Source organism: Bos indicus, chromosome 1, assembly GCF_029378745.1.
Source record: "Bos indicus isolate NIAB-ARS_2022 breed Sahiwal x Tharparkar chromosome 1, NIAB-ARS_B.indTharparkar_mat_pri_1.0, whole genome shotgun sequence".
In the NCBI taxonomy this organism is placed as follows: Eukaryota; Metazoa; Chordata; class Mammalia; order Artiodactyla; family Bovidae; genus Bos; species Bos indicus.
In genome coordinates this window covers 16,845,427-16,867,846 of record NC_091760.1, presented here as the reverse complement: position 1 = coordinate 16,867,846, position 22,420 = coordinate 16,845,427, and the positions used below count along the sequence as shown (strand labels likewise).

General features: G+C 38.4%; 1 pseudogene; it reads left to right on the top strand.

Moving 5' to 3' along the window:
• Nucleotides 1-22,420, top strand: part of LOC109562152 (ribosomal protein S6 kinase beta-1-like) — a 150,673-nt pseudogene that overhangs the window by 125,726 nt on the left and 2,527 nt on the right.

Genomic DNA, 22,420 nt, shown 5'->3' with positions numbered 1-22,420 from the left:
GATTTAGATGAGAAAAACTCCTTGGGGCATATGTGATTTATAAAGTTTCTCTCCTTTATGTCTGCTTCAGATTCAAATACAGCTGATAAAACTAAGAGAAAGGTTTTACTTCAAAACTGATGATATCCTTAATCATATAACTGATTGCTGACTAAAAATTCCTTAAGTTCTTGCATACTCAGATTCTTTAATGAAGATTACACTAATATTTTTATTCACATTGGCTTAACAACAAAAAATCTATCAATAATTAGACTATGCCTAAAACTATATCATCATACATCATTGCTCTAAACATCTACATTTTGAAAAATAGAAAGTATATGTATTTAACACTGCTTTTCATACGGTTGATCTTAAGTTCAAAACCATGGTATGCCAAGCCCATCATGATCTTTGTTTTCCCTTGCTTTCCAAATTTATTTGTTTTATATCTCAATTTATTCTTTGTTTTCTAGTAATTCAAATTGGCTATAATTCACAGAATCCATTATGATATTTTAGACTTCTTTTTCTTTATATTTTGAAATTTCCTAATCCTTAGAATACCTACTCTGTTCTTGCTACTGAACTTTTACTCATCTGAGTAATGAGTAATAAATAAATACACCTGAGAATAAATTCTCAGTGTATAAATAAATAAAAAATAAATAAATACACCTGAGAAATAAATTCCTCAAGTAAATTTTATCTTGTTGTGTATGGAGGTAACTTTAGGCCAGATCTCCTGGGTCCTACATTTTGTAATACTTCAGTTCCATATTAAACAAATTGTCTATCATTTATATTTTGTGTTATAAAGCTCTTTTTCTAGATAATTAAAGTATGAAGGGTATTCACTTTATCTATATATGATCAAAATATTTACTGCACAAAATTATGTAAATAATAATAATTTATTTGAATCAATATGGAAATGTTTTCTAATAATATTATATTGCATGTGGCAAATTCACATACATATGAATTAGAATGCAATCTATCTGAAAAAATCTGCAAAATTCCCAAACCCTGAAAACTTCAGGAGTTCTAGAAGATTACCAAGAGCAGTAGATCTGTTCAGAGAACTTTGACTCATAATCTCTCTAATTGACTTTCCTGCAGCTCAAAACATTTCTTTAATCCCAAACTAATATTCTTGTAGTAGAAACGCATATAGTTGACATTGAGGGTAAAATTGGGGGAGTGTGGATACAGGAAATATTTTATGTTTTCTTCCCATGAATTCTCACAGATATTTTCCTTGCTATTTACATTTTCAAGTAGTTTATTTAATATAGTTTATATTCCATAAAATAAAAATAGACAAATTTTAGTTGTAATTTAATGAGAGACTAACATTGACATATACATTACCATGTATAAAATAGATAGCTAGTAGGAAGCTGCTGTATTGCACAAGGAGCTGATTGGTGCTCTGTGATGACCTAGATGGATGGGGTAGGGGAGGTGAGAGGGAGGGTTAGGAAGGAGAGGATACACACACACACACACACACACACACATATGCACACACATATAGTTGATTCACTTTGTTGTATAGCAGAAACTAACACAACTTTGTAAAGCAATTATCCTCCAATTAAAAAAGTAAAATATACATATAGGGCTTATAAAAAGGATGAGTTTGCTTTTATTTCACCTTGATCTCTATGGAACTGATAAGTACACAAGTAAAGTAGGAGTCAAAATATTTGAGAATCAGTTGCCTACCCCACATATAAGTAGAAATCTTGCATGGGGATTAAACTTATCTACAACCATGAGAGTTCCAGAAAAACATCTGTTTCTGCTTTATTGACTATGCCAAAGCCTTTGACTGTGTGGATCACAATCAACTGTGGAAAATTCTTCAAGGAAAATTCTTCCTCTTGAGAAATCTATATGCAGTTCAGGAAGCAACAGTTAGAACCGGACATGGAACAACAGACTGGATCCAAATAGGAAAAGGAGTACGTCAAGGCTGTATATTGTCACCCTGCTTATTTAACTTACGTGCAGACTACATCATGAGAAATGCTGGCCTGGAAGAAGCACAAGCTGGAATCAAGATTGCTGGTAGAAATATCAATAACTTCAGATATGCAGATGACACCGTCCTTATGGCAGAAAGTGAACAGGAACTAAAAAGCCTGTTGATGAAAGTGAAAGAAGAGAGTGAAAAAGTTGGCTTAAAGCTCAACATTCAGAAAACGAAGATCGTGGCATCTGGTCCCATCACTTCATGGGAAATAGATGGGGAAACTGTGGAAACAGTGTCAGACTTTATTTTTTTGTGCTCCAAAATCACCGCAGATGGTGATTGCAGCCATAAAATTAAAAGATGCTTACTCCTTGGAAGGAAAGATATGGCCAACCTAGATAGCATATTGAAAAGCAGAGATATTACTTTGCCAACAAAGGACCGTCTAGTCAAGGCTATGGCTTTTCCAGTGGTCATGTATGGATGTGAGAGTTGAACTGTGAAGAAAGCTGAAAAAAAAAAAGAAAGCTGAGCACTGAAGAATTGATACTTTTGAACTGTGGTGTTGGAAAAGACTCTTGGGAGTCCGTTAGACTGCAAGGAGATCCAACCAGTCCATCCTAAAGGAGGTCAGTCCTGGGTGTTCATTGGAAAGACTGATGCTGAAACTCCAATACTTTGGCCACCTCATGCAAAGAGTTGACTCACTGAAAAGACCCTGATGCTGGGAGGTATTGGGGGCAGGAGGAGAAGGGGACAAGAGAGGATGAGATGGTTGGATGGCATCACCTACTCGATGGTCATGAGTTTGAGTGAACTCTGGGAGTTGGTGATGGACAGGAAGGCCTGGCGTGCTGCAATTCATGGGGTCATAAAGAGTTGGACACGACTGGGCGACTGAACTGAACTGAACTGACAAGCATGGATGGGCTGATATGGCTTCCTGTCAATGAATACATATTGTGGCTTCCTGTCAATGAATAAATATTGTGTCCTCAAAAATGTTCTAAAAGTTAAGGAAGATAAAGAATTTGAATCAAATTGGTTATAATTTATTAGGAAACTAATATTTACTAACCTGAAACAAGATTTATATTACATAAAATATAAAATTCCAAGGAGTAAAAGAAATAATATTAAAGGGATCAGTAATGAAATAGATTGTTGTCCAACTATTCATTGCTCTTCATAACTGCTTCATAGATCCCTATTCATTATCAGGAATTACTCAGTATTTCTATTGATAGAAATTATGCCTCACATTTTTTTTAACTTAACCACGAAATATGCTTTGACCAGTGGAATGTGAGTAAATGTGATATTTATTATGTCAAAAACCAAAGCTTAAGTATTACTCCATGCTCTGGCTCAGTCTCTCTCTTATTTGGGTACTATCTATTCCAGGAACTTCCCTGATGGCTCAGATGGTAAAGCATCTGCCTACAATCCAAGAGACCCAGGTTCAATTCCTGGGTCGGGAAGACCTCCTGGAGAAGGAAATTGCAACCCACTCCAGTATTCTTGCTTGGAAAATCCCATGGATGGAAGAGCCTGGTGAGCTGCATTCCATGGCGTCGCAAAGAGTTGGACGTGATTGAGTGACTTCACTTTCACTTTCTATTCCAGGAAATGAAGTAGAAGTGAAGTCTCTCAGTCATGTCTGACTCTTTGTGACCACATGGACTATAACCTACCAGACTCTTCTATCCATGGGGTTTCCTAGGCAAGAGTACTGTAGTGGGTTGATATTTCCTCCTCCAAGAATACCAAGTCCTAGATAGAGTCTGCTTCATTCAGTCCCAGGCTAGAAAACATTGGGAGCAGAGCAGAACATCTGCCAACTTCCTGCCCTTACTGTAATATGAGCAAGACATGAATATTGTAAAGTTCTGATATTTTGACCCTGTTGTTTTTCCAGGACTTATAATTATTACTAGAGTCAGAGCGCTACTATAGTATATATAAAACTAAAATAGGGTGCTACTGACTTTGGGCCCAGTGTCAGGCAGTGTGGACATCATTAACAAAGCTTAGATAAATAACAATCCAAAGTTATTTCTGCTGAAATTTTGCTAAATCTATAACCTATTTTAAAGTTAGGTAGTGTATAAAATGAATTTGTTCCCCCTACACTGGTTATTTGGAGAAGGAAATGGCAACCCACTCTAGTATTCTTGCCTGGGGAATTCCATGGACAGAGGAGTCTGGCAGGCAATAGTCCATGGGGTCACAAAGAGTCGGACATGACTGAGCAACTATCACTCACTCACACTGGTTATTGGGCTTCTCAGGTGGCTCAGTGGTAAAGAATCAGCCTGCCAGTTCAGGATGCAGGAGATGTGGGTTCGAATCCTGGGTCAGGAAGATCCCTTGGAAGATGAAATGGCAACCTATCTCAGTATTCTTACCTGGAAAATCCCATGGACAGAGGAACCTGGTGGGCTACAGTCCATAGAGTTGCAAAGAGCTGGACACAAGTGAGCAACCAAGCACACAAGCAAACTGGTTATTAGCTGTGTTTTGCATGGTACCACAGAAAAGAGATGAATCTAAGAAAAAATTAGGCTACTGGCAGTAGGAGATGAAACGGACAAAGAATTCTCAAAATTCAGGACTTACAGGTTTGAAAGATGGATTCAATTGCAGTCATCAAACATAAACTTGAGAAAGGTCTGTGTCACAAAGTCTTAAGAGAAACATCAAATCAAGGCACGAGTTCGGGGGGAGGTGATCATCAAGCTGTTTGCTAAGAAGAGTTGCTAAGACTTCTCACTGACTTATGAGCAGAGAAAAGAGACAAAAATTGTGGTTCCCCTAAAGAACTGTTGAGGTCAAAATAGCTACCAAGAAGTCTAGACAAGAGACATGTCTCAAAAAGAATTGTGGGTGTGACTACTGGAACAAGAGCTGACTGAAATCACATAGCAAAAAGTCAAGTGTCTGAAAATTGTGCCTCCAAAAGTGCCACAGCTTGGTTTAAAAAAAGACTAAAATGCAAAACAATCCTTAGCTTCTTAATTGTTCAATGACAGATACAGAAAGTTACTCAGCTTCCACCATGCTGATTCTCCCAGGTGCCTTTCTGAGGTGACCAAGGAGAGTAACAGAACAAAGGAGACACTCCAGGAAGGCCAAGTCTAAATTATGAGAAACAAGGATTGGTGATCAGTGACCAACAGAGGAGTGAATTAAACTGGGGGTTAATCAGGGAGTATTCCCTAAATTCCATGATGGTGGACCTTTATTGAGATATAGAGATTAATTGCCATTCAGTAAGGACTCCAAGCGTCTCTTCTTTTTCTTTGTATGACTGGGTATGTTTATTTGCTTAGAGTACTCCTGTTTCACCATAAAATATTTGGTGTGTATGAAGAATATTCTTGTATTATTTGCTCATATGTTTCTAAATCATAAGGAACTACATCTGGATCTGATTGAGATCATGAGATGTGGGACTTTGCATTTTATGCCTTAATTAAAGGCACTTGCTTTATACCTAGGGGAAGTATTGAGTGCCTTTTTTATGCAGGAGGAAAGCCAGTTATATCCCATCAAGAGTGCAGATTGGAGCAACTGGTGTTATTGTTTGAATTATCTGCTCTCTCCCCTCTAAGAGTACTATACAGTCCTATCTTCCAGAAAGTGGAGAATACTTTCCTACTTCAATGTAAGACATGTGGAAGTGGTTTGTTTTAGCCAATAAGATAAGAGTAGACACGTCATACAAGACAACAGTTCAAACCAAATCTTTGGGTACGTTTATGTAATTTATTTTAAACTCTTCCTTAAGAACAACATAGCCCAGATGTTGGTTAATCCTTCACAGTGTTTTCTGGAACTGATGCACAGGGCTAATCTGAGTTCAGTCAAATTCAGCAGATCTCAATTAACCCAAAGCTGACCTGTAGCCTACCTTCTGCCAACCCTAGAGTTGATTTTACTATAGTAAAAAATTAATGTTTCCTATGGCAATAAAGAAATAAGGAAAAACTTCATATTTACAGGTAGGATTTAGGCATATTTTGGAGACTTGGCATCTGGATAACAAGAGGATGAAACAAAATATTTCTGAAGCAAAGGTCAGAGCAATTGCAAAGGTATAGAAGCAGGAATAAAATGGACTTGTTGGAGAAAGAATAAGGAAATTATTCTCATTATAGAAAAAAGTTAAATGATGAGAAATAATAAGAAATGGACTAAAATTCTGAGCACATTGTTCAGATGTACCATCTCTGAGACTTTATGAATGGCATAGTGGATTAATACAGACAGCCTGTGCTATGGTCATATGTTTCTACCTTCTGTTGTCTCTATGGTTTGTGTATATGTTGAAAATGCTTTCCTCTCAGAATGCTCCTAATTGTCACAAGATAAGACCTAGAAAAGCAAGTCTATTTTCAGAGTTATCACTTTCCTATTATGGTTTGTTGAAACATATTTAAATCTTAATTTGTTAATGTAAAATTATTTAAGCTTTTATTGGCTCTGAATTTGCACCCTTAGAAATTAGTCACAATAATAATCTAAATGTAGAAAAAAGTAATAAAATGGCAAAAAGCATCATTTCATTTATCTCTATTGTTGAACTGGATTTTAATTGTCTAACAATTGAAGTAATAGTATCTTTTTCTGTAAGAGAATACCACTGTCAGCTACTGAGAAAGTTGTCTTTGAACTATGTGACCTAATGCCCTGTGGTTGCCCAGCTACAGCCTTCAGTGACATTTCTTTTAATCCCAATGTCATCAGAGTCAACGTTTGGGGAACATGAGTTTATTTCAGAATAACAGATGAATATTGAAGCAATTTTTCTTGATTCCTTTATGAAAAAAATGATGATTTTCAGTTTAATTCATTAAAAAAATATTTCATGGATGACAGGTGGTCTACAATAGTGAAATGTGTTTGTTTTTATTTAACCTATGAAGTCCCTATGTCATTAAGTGATGGACTCATCTTCCAAATAATGGAATTTTATTTATCGGCATAAAGTAGAATGTTAACCTTAGCAGATATTAAAGTATTTGGCAATGTGGTTGAATTCAATAATCCAGTGATTTATTGAATCAATTGAGTTTTATTTTGTATTTAATTCTAACTGAGTGGCATAAGTTTCTTGGATTAAGATGTTACTTTAAAAAAAAAAGATGTTACTTTACAGAAAAACAAGCCTTTTATATTTTCTTTCTTGTACACTGTAAATTTGAGATTGGCTTAGCAAGCCATGTTTGAAAGCCAATCATACTATCTGAATATTAAATCTCATATTTATGTAGTTATGCATTAAAAGTAATTTTTAGAACATTTATCTAAACTTTGAAAGTTGAAAATATAACCTAATTGGTTTAACTGACTTTGTACTATAAGATTTACATTTCATAGTAGCCTAAAAAGGGACATTAAAGTTTTTTGGAGACTTCCCACAAATGCCTGCCCTTGGCTCAAAACAGATATGTTTCCAGGAAACTAGATGTATGACTAACAGAATTCTGCTCTGTGTCTCCCTAATATCTGTTCACTCCTGTCCTTTTTTTTCCTAGAAGGAAATATATGGAACTCCAAGTATTATTATTTCTATTTAGTGTCTGGATGCTTATAAATTTTAAAATTATAGCCTTATTAAAACATATGTCAAATACTTCAGGACTTTTCAAGTACTATTTTGAGACCCTTTAAAGTTTGTCCTTGGTTGTAGGATATATTATAGGCTCCATATTACCTCAGAGTGCCTTCAAATTTGTTCTTGGATCACTCTCCAGAAGAAATCCACACCAGGTACCCAGTCCCTTTGATGTTATTTTGGTTCCTTAAACTTTTCAGTCATCACAGACCTCCTAAGTGCTGTAACACCATTCTTTCACCTTTTTTGTCTATCCAATGTCAATCGAATCTTCATGTCTCAAGACTTAAGCCATTTTTCTTATGAAACTTTTTCTGAGGTCTCAGACTAGCTTAGCTGCCCCATTAAAAACTCACTCAAAAAAAGAGTATATGTTCCTTTCTAATATTTATATTCTAATCTTAATTTCTGCATTTATCCTTTTTTAAGGAAGGCATTGTTTTTTTAGATTAATTTATTTTAATTGGAAGACGATTACTTTATAATATTGTGATGTTTTTTGCCATACATCAACATGAATCAGCCATGGGTACACATGATCCCTCTCATCCTGAACCCTCCTCCTACCTCCCTACCCACCCCATCCCTCTAGGTTGTTCCAGAGAACTGGCTTTGAGTGCCCTGTTTCATGCATAGAGCTTTCACTAGTCATCTATTTTACATATGGCAATATATATGTTTCAATGCTATTCCCTCAAGTCATCTGACCCTCGCCTTCTCTCACATAGTCCAAAAGTCTGTTCTTTACATCTGTGTCTCATTTGCTGCCTTGCATGTAGGATCATCATTACTGTCATTCCAAATTCCATATATATGCAATAATACACTGTACTGCTGTTTCTCTTTCTGACTCACTTCACTGTGTATAATAGGCTCCAATTTCACCCATCTCATTAGAACTTACTCAAATGTGTTCCTCTTTATAGCTGAGTAATGTTCCATTGTGTATATGTTTCACAGCTTCCTTATCCATTCGTCTGCCAATGAACATCTAGGTTACTTTCATGTCCTAGCTATTGTAAACAGTGCTGCAATGAACATTGGGTACACGCGTCTCTTTCAATTCTGGTTTCCTCCATGTGTATGCCCAGCAGTGGGATTGCTGGATTGTATGGCAGTTCTAGATGGGGATGGGGATAGATGGGGAAATAATGATAGATGATGTATCTAACCATACGTAAAATAGATGACTAGGTGAAACAATGATAGACTTTTGGACTATGTGAGAAAAGGCAAGGGTCAGGTGATTTGGGAGAATAGCATTGAAACATCTATATTACCATATGTAAAATAGATAACTAGTGAAAGATGGATGCATGAAGCAGGGCACTCAAAGTCAGTTCTCTGGGACAACCCAGAGGGATGGGGTTGGGAGGAAGGTGGAAGGAGCATTCAGGATGGGGGAGATAGATAGGTAAATGGGGAAACAATGGAAACAGTGACAGATTTTATTTTGGGGGACTCCAAAATCACTGCAGATGGTGACTGTAGCCATGAAATTAAAAGATGCTTGCTCCTTGGAAGAAAAGTTATGACCAACCTAGACAGCATATTAAAAAGCAGAGACATTACTTTGCTGGCAAATGTCCATCTAGTTAAAGCTATAGTTTTTCCAGTAGTCATGTTTGGATATGAGATTCAGACCATCAAGAAAACTGAGCACCAAAGAATAGATGCTTTTGAACTGTGATGTTGGAGAAGACTCTTGAGAGTCCCTTGGACTGCAAGGAGATCCAACAAGTCCATCCTAAAGGAAAACAGTCCTGAATATTCATTGGAAGTACTGATGCTGAAGCTGAAACTCCAATACTTTGGCCACCTGATGTGAAGAACTGACTCATTTGAAAAGACCCTGATGCTGGGAATGACTGTGGAGGGAGGAGAAGGGAATAACAGGGGATGAGATGGTTGGATGGCATCACCAACTGGATGGCATGAGTTTGAGTAAGCCCCGGGAGTTGGTGATGGACAGGGAGCCCTGCTGTGCTGCCCATGGGGTCACAAAGAGATGGACACGACTGAACAACTGAACTGAACTGAACTGATGGTAGTTCTATTTCCAGTTTTTAAAGGAATCTCTACACTGTTTCGGAGAAGGCAATGGCACCCTACTCCAGTACTCTTGCCTGGAAAATCCCATGGATGGAGAAGTCTGGTGGGCTGCAGTCCATGGGGTCGCTAAGAGTAGGACACGACTGAGCAACTTCACTTTCACTTTTCACTTTCATGCATTGGAGAAGGAAATGGCAACCCACTCCAGTGTTCTTGTCTGGAGAATCCCAGGGATGGGGGAGCCTGGTGGGCTGCCATCTCTGGGGTCGCACAGAGTAGGACACAACTGAACGACTTAGCAGCAGCAGCAGCAGCAGCAGCAGCTACACTGTTTCCATAGTGGCTATACTAGTTTGCATTCCCACCACCAGTGTAACAGGGCTCTCTTTTCTCCACACTCTCTCCAGCATCTATTGTTTGCAGATTTTTTGATGGCAGTGATTCTGACTGGTAGCATATTACAACCTTGTGTGATCATTTTTCAGTGTCCTATCTTTTTGACTTTTCATACTGTTCATGGGGTTTTCAAGGTAAGAATACTGAAGTGGTTTGCCTTTCCCTTCTCCAGTGGACCACATTTTGTCAGAACTCTCCACCATGACCCGTCCATCTTGGGTGCCCTACATGGCATGGCTCATAGTTTCACTGAGTTAGACAAGGCTGTGGTCCATGTGATCAGACTGGTTAGTTTTCTGTGATTGTGGTTTTCATTCTGTCTGCCTTCTGATGGAGAAGGAGAAGAGAGCTATGGAAGCTTCCTGATGGGAGAGACTGATTGAGGGGGAAACTAGGTCTCGTTCTGATGTGAAGGGCCATGCTCAGTAAAACTTTAATCCAGTTTTCTGTTGATGGACAGGGCTGTGTTCCGTCCCAGTTATTTGACCTTGAGGCCAAACTCTTGTGGAGGTAATTTTAGATAACGTTGACCTCTTTCAAAAGGTCCCATGCATGCACTGCTACACTCAGTGCCCCCAACCTTCAGCAGGCCACTGCTGACCCACACCTCCACCGGAGACTCCTGGACATTCACAGGCAAGTCTGGGTCAGTGCCTTGTGGGGTCACTGTTCCTGTCTCCTGCATCCTAGTGCACACAAGGTTCTGTTTGTGCCCTCCCAGAGTCTATTTCCCAGTCCTGTGTAAGTTCTGGTGGCTCTATGGTGGGGTTAATGATGACCTCCTCTCAAAGGTCTTATGCCATACCCAGGTCTACTGCTCCCAGAGGCCCTGCCCCTGCAGCAGTCCACTGCTGACATGTGCCGCTGCAGGAGACACTCAAACACAGTTCTATCTCAGTCTTGGTGGGGTCTCTGGGTCCTGGAGTGCACCATGTATGTTTGAGCCCTCTGAGCATCTCTGCTGGGTTTGGAGTTTGATTCTAAATGTAGTTTCGCCCCTCCTACCATCTTGCTGGGGCTTCTCTGCCCTTGGACATGGGGTATCTACTCACAGTCGCTCCAGTCAACTGAACTGAACTGATTCTGACTGACATGAGATGACACCTCATTGTGGTTTTTGATTTGCATCTATGTAATAATAAGTAATTTTGAGTATTTTTTCATGTTTTTCTTACACATCCATATGTCTTCTTTGGAGAAATGTCCCTTTAGTTCTTTGGCCCAGTTTTTGCTTGGGTTGTTCGTTTTTCTGCTATTGAGTTGCATGAGCTGCTTGTGTACTTTGTGCATTTATCTTTAAAACAAATAAATGGGGAAACAATGAAAATAGTGACAAACTTTCTTTGCTTGGGCTCCAAAATCACTGTGGACAGTGACTGCAGTCTTGAAATTAAAAGACACTTGCTCCTTTGAAGAAAAGCTATGACCAATTTAGACAGCGTATTAAAAAGCAGAGACATTACTTTGCCAACAAAGGTCTGTATAGTCAAAGCTATTGTTTTTCCAGTAGTCATGAATGGGTGTGAGAGTTGGACTGTGAAGAAGGCTGAACACCAAAGAATTAATGCTTTTGAACTGTGGTGTTGGAGAAGACTCTTGAGAGTCCCTTGGAGTGTGAGGAGATCAAACCAGTCAATCCTAAAGGAATTCAAGTTCCAATATTTTGGCCACCTGATGCAAAGAGTTGACTCATTAGAAAAGACCCTGATGTTGGGAAGGATGGAAGGCAGAAGGAGAAGAGGATGACAGAGGAAGAGATGGCTGGATGACATTTCCAATTCAATGGACATGAGTTTGAGCAAGCTCCAGGAGATGGTGAAGGACAGGGAAGCCTGGCATGCTGCAGTCCATGGAGCTGCAAAGAGCTGGACATGACTGAGCAACAATCTTTAAAACTATATTATGAGATAGAATGTTATGTTTGTCAATTCCTTCTTATTTATTTAAACCTGGGCAGAATAGCATGTGTAATTAATTCAGCTGACAGTAGTTATCTGAATTGGAGAAAATGTGTCCATGGCTGAAAGGAAAGGAATGCTAAACTCTAGAATTACAAAAACAGGCATGACTCAGAAGAAGGTCTAGCACGTAGAAAATAAATGTGATTAACTCTCCCAAGTATTTTTAGAATTATGTAAATGTCTTACTCCACTTGAGAATGATATTTTCATTGAATGCAAGCTCTTTATTTGCCCACTTTAATTGTACATCTAGACAGATATTTGGTAGCTGCGACATAAAGGTCAAATAAACTCCCTAACTTGTTTTTCAGCACTTTCAGCAGGTTTCCTGCAAGTTAAATGAAAGTATCAAATAAGAAATTGCAGTATCAGTTTTTTCTCCCTAATTATAACAGAATTTTTTATTACCATTTTGAGTGTTGCTATTTCATCGGCAATCTTGAAGTAGCTACTGCCTGATGCCTCTGGTAGAGGGAAAAAAGGTCATGGCTAACACTGTATTGGCATCTTGCCTTTGTCTAATCACAGCAGGAGCCATTGGTCTATGGAATGTTTAAAGAAAAGAAATTTGTGGCTTATGTGATGATTGAGCAACTGTACAATACCCCAGTAGGGGGTTAATTAGAAATGAAAGGGCTTAAAATTTCTCTCAAAGCAGATCTCTTTGGGGAGGTCATTTTCAGAAAGCATCTCATTTATGCATCTCTGAAGTGCTTTTTAAAAAGCATATTCTTTTAACAAATGGAGAGTCAGCCAAAAATCAGGAGGATCAGAATAAGAAGAGATACATTAATGAATAAGAAGTGACTGTAACAATCCATTAGGAAACCTAGTAATTTCTGTCTGTTTAAATAGTGCCATTTGCCTATATTCTACCACTGATATTATAAAATAATACTAATTTTTATGGCAGGCATTTTGTAATTGCTTGTTTCAGTCATTTTTTCTGTTTATATTAAAGGACAAATATTATTCTTACATTAAATTATGTTCAGAGTAAGAGAGAATTATATAAATTATCTGCAGAGGAAAACCAGTTAATTTTGTCCTACTTACATCATAAAATGGATGAGATACTGTTGAAACCATGAAAGAAAATGTGATGTTTCAGTGAAGACTCAAATGAATATAGGATCTTCTACTAGCCATAGAGAAAAGAAAAACAAAACATAAATTTACATAGTTTTTTTACACTCTGGTAGCTTATAGTCTAGTAGAAGATATGTAGTAGTTTCAAAAATCATTATAAGATAATAGGTGTCTTTTTTCTAGGTCCCCAAAAATGTCACCTCCATGATAACCTATGGATAAACCAAAGCCAAGTGTATTACTTCAGTAGTGGGGAGCCCTTGTATTGACAGTCTTCTGAGGGTCTCAGAAAGGAGACATCAATGGCAATATATTCAGAAGGTTTTGGAGATTTCACTTTTCTCCTTTTTCTTTGAGGATTCACTTTAGAAATTTATAATTTTAAGTACCTTCTTCTCTCTTTGAAATGTATATAAATCCTTTTGAAGACTAGATTGGCATTTTGTTGGTTTATAGCCTCGGGATGTCTTTCTCAAAAACTTGAAGATTGTTTCTTTGAAATGTAATCGTCAAGAGAGATAGCACCCCTAACTCCCAGTTTCTTTGGGAAGATAGGATGCCCTATTTCTGTGGGCATTTCACTCTGAGATGCTAAACTACTTCCTATCATAAATATATGATAAGTTTTTTGTCTTTTGAATAAAGCTAATTAATTCACACAGATGGAGATCAGCGTAATAAGTCAAAGCTAAAATGAACTATGTGTGATAAATGGTGCTGTCAATTCTCTGACTTGAGGACTACTTATCACTTATCTTGAAAACCTGTAAGTAATAGGTCGTATCTGCATGCTTGTGTAAAAGTGTGAGACTTATTTTTGTCTTTGAAATCTCTTAGCAGATTGCTTGTAATGAACATCACACTCTGGTTTAATTAATGTTTACTCAATAATAAACCTGTTCTTTTTCTCTACTACCTCTGTGGAAAGAATTTCTGGGTTGGGAGACTTTGTTTTTAATTCTGTTTCCCAACACTGTTTGGGACTGGGCAAAATTTGTTCTGTGATAATTTAAGATTGGTGGGCACAGGGAGAGAAAGGTTTTAAGTGAATCTTGAAAAGTAAAGATTTATTTGTTCAGCTAAATAGAGAAATATTATTCTGAGAAGGAGCTATGAGTAAGTAGCATAGTCCATTGTTCAGATAAACAGATTTTTAGTAAGTTCCTAAAGCAATGAATAAAATTACTATAACTTCATTTCCATGGATAAATTTTTTCTGGAGTATTCAATTCATGTTAATTGCAGGCAACAGAATATTAAATTCATGTTAGTGTAAAAAACAAGCTGTGGGGCTGTAAATGGTTTTAATTCTCATGTGGAAACTTGCCATTTCAATGATATAAGCCAACTGTTGTTGGTGTTCAGAATAAAGAGGCATCGTATTTTAGTTGTGACAAGAGAAGGCATGTTCATGATTCTTGTAATTCATGACTGCTTGAAGACAAGAAAGAATTTCAATAAAAGGGCATGAGTAGCAAAGATGTTCTAGCTAGGATTGATTGAATAGGATACAGAACTATCATCTTGGGTAAAGCAAGGGAACCTGAATATGTAGCTCCATTGATAAGTAGCCAGAGATGAGGCTGAGAGAAAAATAGGGGAGAGATTCAGAGGAACTGATTGTTGACGTTAGGTTTCTACTTGGTAGGAATCAGGGAAAGAAAATCAAATTCATCACTGATTTAATAAAGACATGTCAATTCAGTGATATCTCTAGAGAAAATATAACAGCTAGAAGGTTTTAGAAACAAGATATATTATTATTATTGACTTTAATTATCCAGTATCAAAAGATGTCTGGGACTTCCCTGGCAGTCCAGCAGTTAAGACTTTGCCTTCCATTTCAGGGCATGCAGGTTTCATCCCTGGTTCATGCCTCCTGACCAAAAAATAAACATACAACAGAAGCAATCTTTTAACAAATTCAGTAAAATGACCTGAATTTTAAAAAGTCTTTTAAAAAGAGCATTCATTAAAAAATAAAAACATGAAAAAAATGTCTGGAGCAGTAGGTTCAAGGGTTATATTGAATGTAACTCAGCTTCTCAACCATTCTAGGTCATCTTCATAGTATTCTCTTGTTCACAACAATCCTATAGATCAGGTATCACATACTCACACGACCAGGTCCAATCCGGAAAATAAAAAGGTGACTTTCTCTTAGTCATTTTTTTCTTTCTTTTTAATCAGGAAGATATACCTTTCAGGAAATCCTCCAGAAGACTTCAGATAAGATCAGAATGGACAAGACTAGGAAACATACTCAGAATCTTGTTGCAAGGAAGGAATATGAAAGTAGGTGGAAAGAAAGAAGAGGGGAAAATTACTCCAGTACAGTTTTCAATTTACATTGTATAAAGCTTCAAAAATGAAAAAAGATCAATTTTGCCTCTAGAACTGACACAAGTGATAGGCAATTTAATGGTACAGTTAAGATAAGACAGAAACAAATGATAATGAATACATAAAATGTCAGGAGACTTGTGGTACTAGGTTAACTAGGAAGAGGGTGGGAAGATTTGGGAGAATGGCATTGAAACATGTAAAATATCATGTATGAAACGAGACAAAAAAAAAAGAAAACAATCAAGGTATAACCCAGTCTCATGTTGTATTGTGGCGTACATTCCAGAACATCAAAGTAATTAATTTTGAAAAAATGAAACTATAAACTAGACATGAGAATGTTTTTTTTTTCCTTTGAGATAAGATTATATTAAAGCATAAAATCAATAATGCAAAGGAAAAGAGATCATAAATAAAAAGTATATAGTACAAACTTCATGACAAAAATAAAGCATCAGAAAAAATTGTAGAAGAAAATGTTTTCAAAATATTTGTCTTTTATGAATGCTTATGTACGATTACTAATTTAGAAAGTTTTTACCTGATTATTTTTAAAACACATATAAATGACCCCTAAATGGGTAAAGAACAGAAAGAGAAAAAAAATAAAAAGAAAAAGTTGTGAGAAGAAAGTTACTAATAATCAAGAACTGCAAATTTGAGCACAGTAGTACTTCCTACCATATGCCAGAAAACGATAAAAATGAGTATATAAGAGATGTTAAGAATGTTGGAAAAATAGTCTTTCATATTTCATCAGATGAAGCAAGTGATGAAAACATGCCTCATTTGTAAAAGATGATTTGGTAATATATATATCAAGATATAAAAATCTGTTTTTGACTTAGTCTTATAGACTATAGATACTGAGTAATCCTGTTATGAAAGTATTGTTTTGTATACATGATATATAGTAACCTGTGTCATTTGGACAAGCCTATGGAGTAGAAAAGAAAGGCAATGCCAAGGAAATCTCAAACTACCGCACAATTGCACTCATCTCACACTCTTGCCGGGAGCCGGTGAGGCATTCCGCTCGTGACAAAGGTCATGAGGAAGGAGGCTCGGCATACGCAAAGGCGTGTTCGAGCCTCAGGAGTCCACCCGGATATTCTCGAGCATTTTCCCCCCAAAAAAACCAGAGTCTGCCTACTTTATTGCTTTGTGCTCTCACCTCTGACTTTACTGGGGGCTGTCCCCTACCACCATCTCGCTCTCTCTCTGTCAAAGAGTTAATTTACAGCTCCAATTAATAAAGTTCCTGGGCAATTAGGAGTGTTTAAATCCAAACCCCTCAGATGGCTCTCTAACTCGCCTGACAAGTTTACCCGGACTCCTGCAGCTATGCATACGATTGTTTACAGTCTCCCAGCCTCCAGAGGCACGGGAAGTTTAAGATATTCAAATAGCTTAGAGCCTCTCAGAGAGTTAGAAACTGTCAGAATAAACTAGTAAAGGATTTCATTGATGAGTCAATGCTTGTTGCCAAGTTTTCACATCCCCTGAATTGTATCCTTGAATGTGTATTAATTAATAGTTGGTATATAGAAAAAATAAGTAGTGGCCTTGGTGTTAGTAACTTTAGACCCTTAAGGTAATAAATTCTTTCCTTTGTTGTAAACCCATTACACATCCGCCCTATAGGAATGCAATTTTATCTTTGGAAGATGGCGCCAAACCTTAAAATAATTACTCTTAGAGAAAATAAGTCTTTGTTGATAAGTCCTTGTCAAGAGTCATAAAATGTTAGTAGGCCTTCTGGCCAGAAAATGATGTAAATCACCTAAACCATTTGTATACGATAAATTTGCAGGAAAGAAACCCTGGTTTTTGATAAGAATCAAAGACTGCTGACTTTGCATCCCCTATTATCCTCTATGTGTAACTTAGGGTATAAAAGCCCCTGTTAAAAATAAAGCTAGGGGCCTTGCTTACCAATGCTTGGTCTCCCCATGTCATTCTTTCCTTTAACTTCCGGCTGAAGTCTCCATCTGGAGCGTGGATATCCTCTGAGACCACTTATTTGCCTGGGCTTCTAAGACCCACTCGAGAAGGTGTCTAAGGTGGGGCACCTTCCGCTATTCGAGAGGGCGCCTGCGGCCTCCGTGGTCAGAGCTAACCTGGTGTCACGGGTTATATTGATTTTCCGCGTAAACCAAGCTACTTAGCCTCTTTTCTCCACTGAATTTTCCTACTGAGCTATCCTCATTCTATTACTCTTTATATCTCTAATTACCATTTGAATAGGTCGCCGACACCGTCTCCCCTTCGAATACCCTGGATCAGCCGGGGCTGGTCCTCGGCACACTCTAGTAAAGTAAGGCTCAAAATTCTCCAAGCCAGGCTTCAGCAATACGTGAACCATGAACTTCCTGATGTTCAAGCTGGTTTTAGAAAAGGCAGAGGAACCAGAGATCAAATCACCAACATACGCTGGATCATCAAAAAAGCAAGAGAGTTCCAGAAAAACATCTATTTCTGCTTTATTGATTATGCCAAAGCCTTTGACTGTGTGGATCACAATAAACTGTGAAACATTCTGAAAGAAATGGGAATACCAGACCACCTGACCTGGGTCTTGAGAAATTTGTATGCAGGTCAGGAAGCAACAGTTAGAACTGGACATGGAACAACAGACTGATTCCAAATAGGAAAAGGAGTACATCAAGGCTGTATATTGTTACCCCGCTTATTTAACTTATATGCAGAGTATGGCATGAGAAACGCTGGGCTGGAAGAAGCACAAGCTGGAATCAAGATAGCCTGGAGAAATATCAATAACTTCAGATATGCAGATAATACCACTCTTTTGGCAGAAAGTGAAGAGGAACTAAAAAGCCTCTTGATGAAAGTGAAAGTGGAGAGTGAAAAAGTTGGCTTAAAGCTCAACATTCAGAAAACGAAGATCACGGCATCTGGTCCCATCACTTCATGGGAAATAGATGGGGAAACAGTGGAAACTGTCAGACTTTATTTTTCTGGGCTCCAAAATCACTGCAGATGTTGACTGCAGCCATGAAATTAAAAGACACTTACTCCTTGGTAGGAAAATTATGACCAACCTAGATAGCATATTCAAAAGCAGAGACATTACTTTGCCAACAAAGGTCCGTCTAATCAAGGGTATAGTTTTTCCAGTGGTCATGTATGGATGTGAGAGTTGGACTGTGAAGAAAGCTGAGCACTGAAGAATTGATGCTTTTGAACTGTGGTGTTGGAGAAGACTCTTGAGAGTCCCTTAGACTGCAAGGAGATCCAAACAGTCCGTTCTGAAGGAGATCAGCCCTGGGATTTCTTTGGAAGGAATGATGCTAAAGCTGAAACTCCAGTACTTTGGCCACCTCATGTGAAGAGTTGACTCATTGGAAAAGACTCTGATGCTGGGAGGGATTGGGGGCAAGAGGAGAAAGGGACAACAGAGGACGAGCTGGCTGGATGGCATCACTGACTTGATAAGACGTGAGTCTGAGTGAACTCTGGGAGTTGGTGATGGACAGGGAGGCCTGGTGTGCTGCAATTCATGGGGTTGCAAAGATTTGGACATGACTGAACGAATGAACTGAACTGAACTGATGGAGTAGGAATCATTATTAATCTTTTCTACAGATGAGAAAACTACAGCCCTGTGGGAAGAAATAATCTCAGGGACACAGCTGATAAGGCTTTGGGCCAGATTTCAAAACTGTGGTGTCTGTCTCAACAGGTCACATACATAAATATCACATACCTTGTTTCTCTCCTTTAAATAATCTTATGTAAAGAAACATAGAAGAGGAACTAAAGAGCCTCTTGATGAAAGTGAAAGAGGAGAGTGACTAAGTTGGCTTAAAGCTCAACATTCAGAAAACAAAGATCATGGCATATGGTCCAATCACTTCATGGCAAATATATGGGGAAATAATGGAAGCAGTGAGATACTTTATTTTTGTGGGCTCCAAAATCACTGCAAATGATGACTTCAACCATGAAATCAAAAGATGCTTGCTCCTTGGAAGAAAGCTATGACCAAACCAGACAGCATATTAAAAAGCAGAAACATTACTTTGCCAACGAAAGTCTATCTAGTCAAAGCTATGGTTTTCCTAGTAGTCACATATGGATGTGAGAGTTGGACCATAAAGAAAGCTGAGGGCCAAAGAATTGATGCTTTAAACTGTGAGTATCCCTTAGAACTGCAAGGGGATTCAACCAGTCCATCCTAAAGGAGATTAGTCCTGAATATTCATTTGAAGGACTGATGCCAAAGCTAAAATTCCAATACTTTGGCCACCTGATGCAAAGAACTGACCTAGTGAAAAAGACCCTGATTCTGGGAAAGGTTGAAGGCGGGAGAAGCGGACAACAGACAATGAGATGGTTGGATGCTATCACCGACTTGATGGACAAGAGTTTGAGTAAGCTCTGGGAGTTGGTGATGGACAAAGAAGCCTGGAATGCTGCAGTCCATGGGATCACAAAGAGTCGGACACAACTGAGCGACTGAAGTGAACTGAACATAAAGAAATAGAGAAATTATAAAGGTGTATGTCAATACATTTGCATAAATACTTTTTAAGTAGTTACAACTTTCAGATGAAATAAGCATCCAAACACGAATTTTGCTAAAAATGTTTGCATTTCTCAAAATTGGCAGCGATGATTTTTTGCTTCTGGTGGGCAATTAGACACACTCATATTCTTTACTTTAGAGATTCTTAAGTAAATGACAAAATTCGTGTTCTGAAAATGTCTCATCTGTAGCTATTTTATTTTAATTTGAGTAACAGTTTGGCGAATTCTTGACAGTATGAAGAAGCATGGATTTCTGGGACAGAGGATGTAGGTAGGATGGAGTGTTCAGATTTTAGGACTGCTTGGGGACTGTCTTACTTTCCACCTTCTTCCTATCTCCCATAAAGAAAGTGAAAGTGTTGGTTGCTCAGTCATGTCCAACTCTTTGCAACCTCATGGACTTAATCCCACAAGGCTCCTCTGTCCATGGAATTCTCCAGGCAAGAATACTGGAGTGGGTTGTCATTCTCTTCTCCAGGGGATCTTCCCAACTCAGGGGTCAAACCCAGGTCTCCTGCATTGCAGATGTATTCTTTACCATCTGAGCCACCCTGTTTCCCATTGACAGCCAAAATAGTCCCTTGCAAAGTGCTATGTTTGTGCTTTTTTCTATTCAGAAAGTATGTTGTTGTGTAGTCATTTCAAGTAGAGATCATGGACTGAACCTGTTTTTTTGCCTAGTTTGTTCATTAGTCTCTGTGTTAACTTTACCTTCTCTTAGGCAAAGGATAGATGGTTTAAATATAGATAGATAGATAGATGACAGGCCATATAGCTTGTAATGGCTACAGAGGTGGAGGGTTCAGCCCTTGAGGTCATAAAGGACCTGAGATGGCTTCCTACCCAGCACCAGACTTCTGAAACAGGGAAACTGAGGACATGTCAGGAGTGTCTGAAATAGCCTGGACCAGCCAGAGGATATAGGCTCTGAGGATGAGCTAAAGGAGAGAGATCAGTTAAATGAAAACAGGAACTATGGGGTGGTTGGACCATATGCTCTTGGCATGGAGTGTTGTGAGAAACTTGAAATCTCAGAAACTACTGTGGACAGAGGGACAGAAAAATTCTAGCCGGGATGTTTTGAGTTACATTAGTCCTTGGTATCGGAGAAGGCAATGGCACCCCACTCTACTAGGCTGCAGTCCATGAGGTCGCTAAGAGTCGGACATGACTGAGCGACTTCACTTTCACTTTTCACTTTCATGCATTGGAGAAGGAAATGGCAACCCACTCCAGTATTCTTGCCTGGAGAATCCCAGGGACGGGGCAGCTTGGTGGGCTGCTGTCTATGGGGTCGCACAGAGTCAGACACGACTGAAGCGACTTAGCAGCAGCAGCTGCAGCAGCAGTCCTTGGTATAGGGACCTATGAAAGGTTTTCAGGTATGAAAAATAACAGAAACAAAAACCCAGAAAATATTTGCCATGAAGGTGCTTAAGAAAACAATGAGAGTAACAACAACAAAAAAAGTGCTAAAGATATAGCTCATACAAAAATCAGGATGGAATATTCTGGAGAAAGTAAAGCATCTCTTCATTGTGGATTTAATTTATGCTTTTCTGACTGGTGGAGAATTCTACTTCATCCTTGAGTATCTCAGCAGAGGAGAATTATTTATGCAGTTAGAAAAAAGAGGAAATATTTATGTAACACACAACCTGCTTTATTGGCAGAAATCCCCATGGCTTTGGGACATTTACATCAAAAAGTGACTATCTACAGACACCTGAAGCCAGAGAAAGTCATACTTATTCACAAGGTCATGGAAACTAAGAATTTGGACTATTCAAAAAATGTATTCATGGTGGAACAGTCACACACACATTTTGTGGAACAGTAGTATAGATAACCCCTGAAATATTGATGAGAAGTGGCCATAGTAGAGCTGGGGATTGGAGGAATTGGGGAGCGTTAATACAGGACATGTTGACTGGAGCATCTCCTTAACTTGGGAGAAGAGAAAGAAATGTCCTCAAGTGTAAACTCGATTTTCTTACCTCATACAAGAAGCCAGAGATCTGATTAAAAAGCCACTGAAAAGAAATGCTGGTTCTTGTCTTGGAGCTGGTCTTGGAGATGCTGGAGACGTTCAAGTTCATCCATTCTTCATATGCATTAACTGGGCAAGAATTGCTGACTGTAAGGAGGAGCTCCACCCCTCACCCCACCCTACCCCACCCCCACCCCCTGCCTTTAAATTCCTGTTGCAATCTGAAGAGGATGTGAATCAAAGTTTACATACCGAGTACCTACCTGTTGACAGCCCTGGCGGCTCCGAGTTCAGTAAGATTGCCAGCCACCTAGAAATGAGGCATGTTTCGCATATGTGGCTCCATCTGTCCCTGAAAACATAGAAGAAAAGTTTTCCTCTGAATTAAAAATCCAGACACCTTGAAGTATTGGCAACCCACAGATACCCATTGGCTCCATCAAATTTCTGGG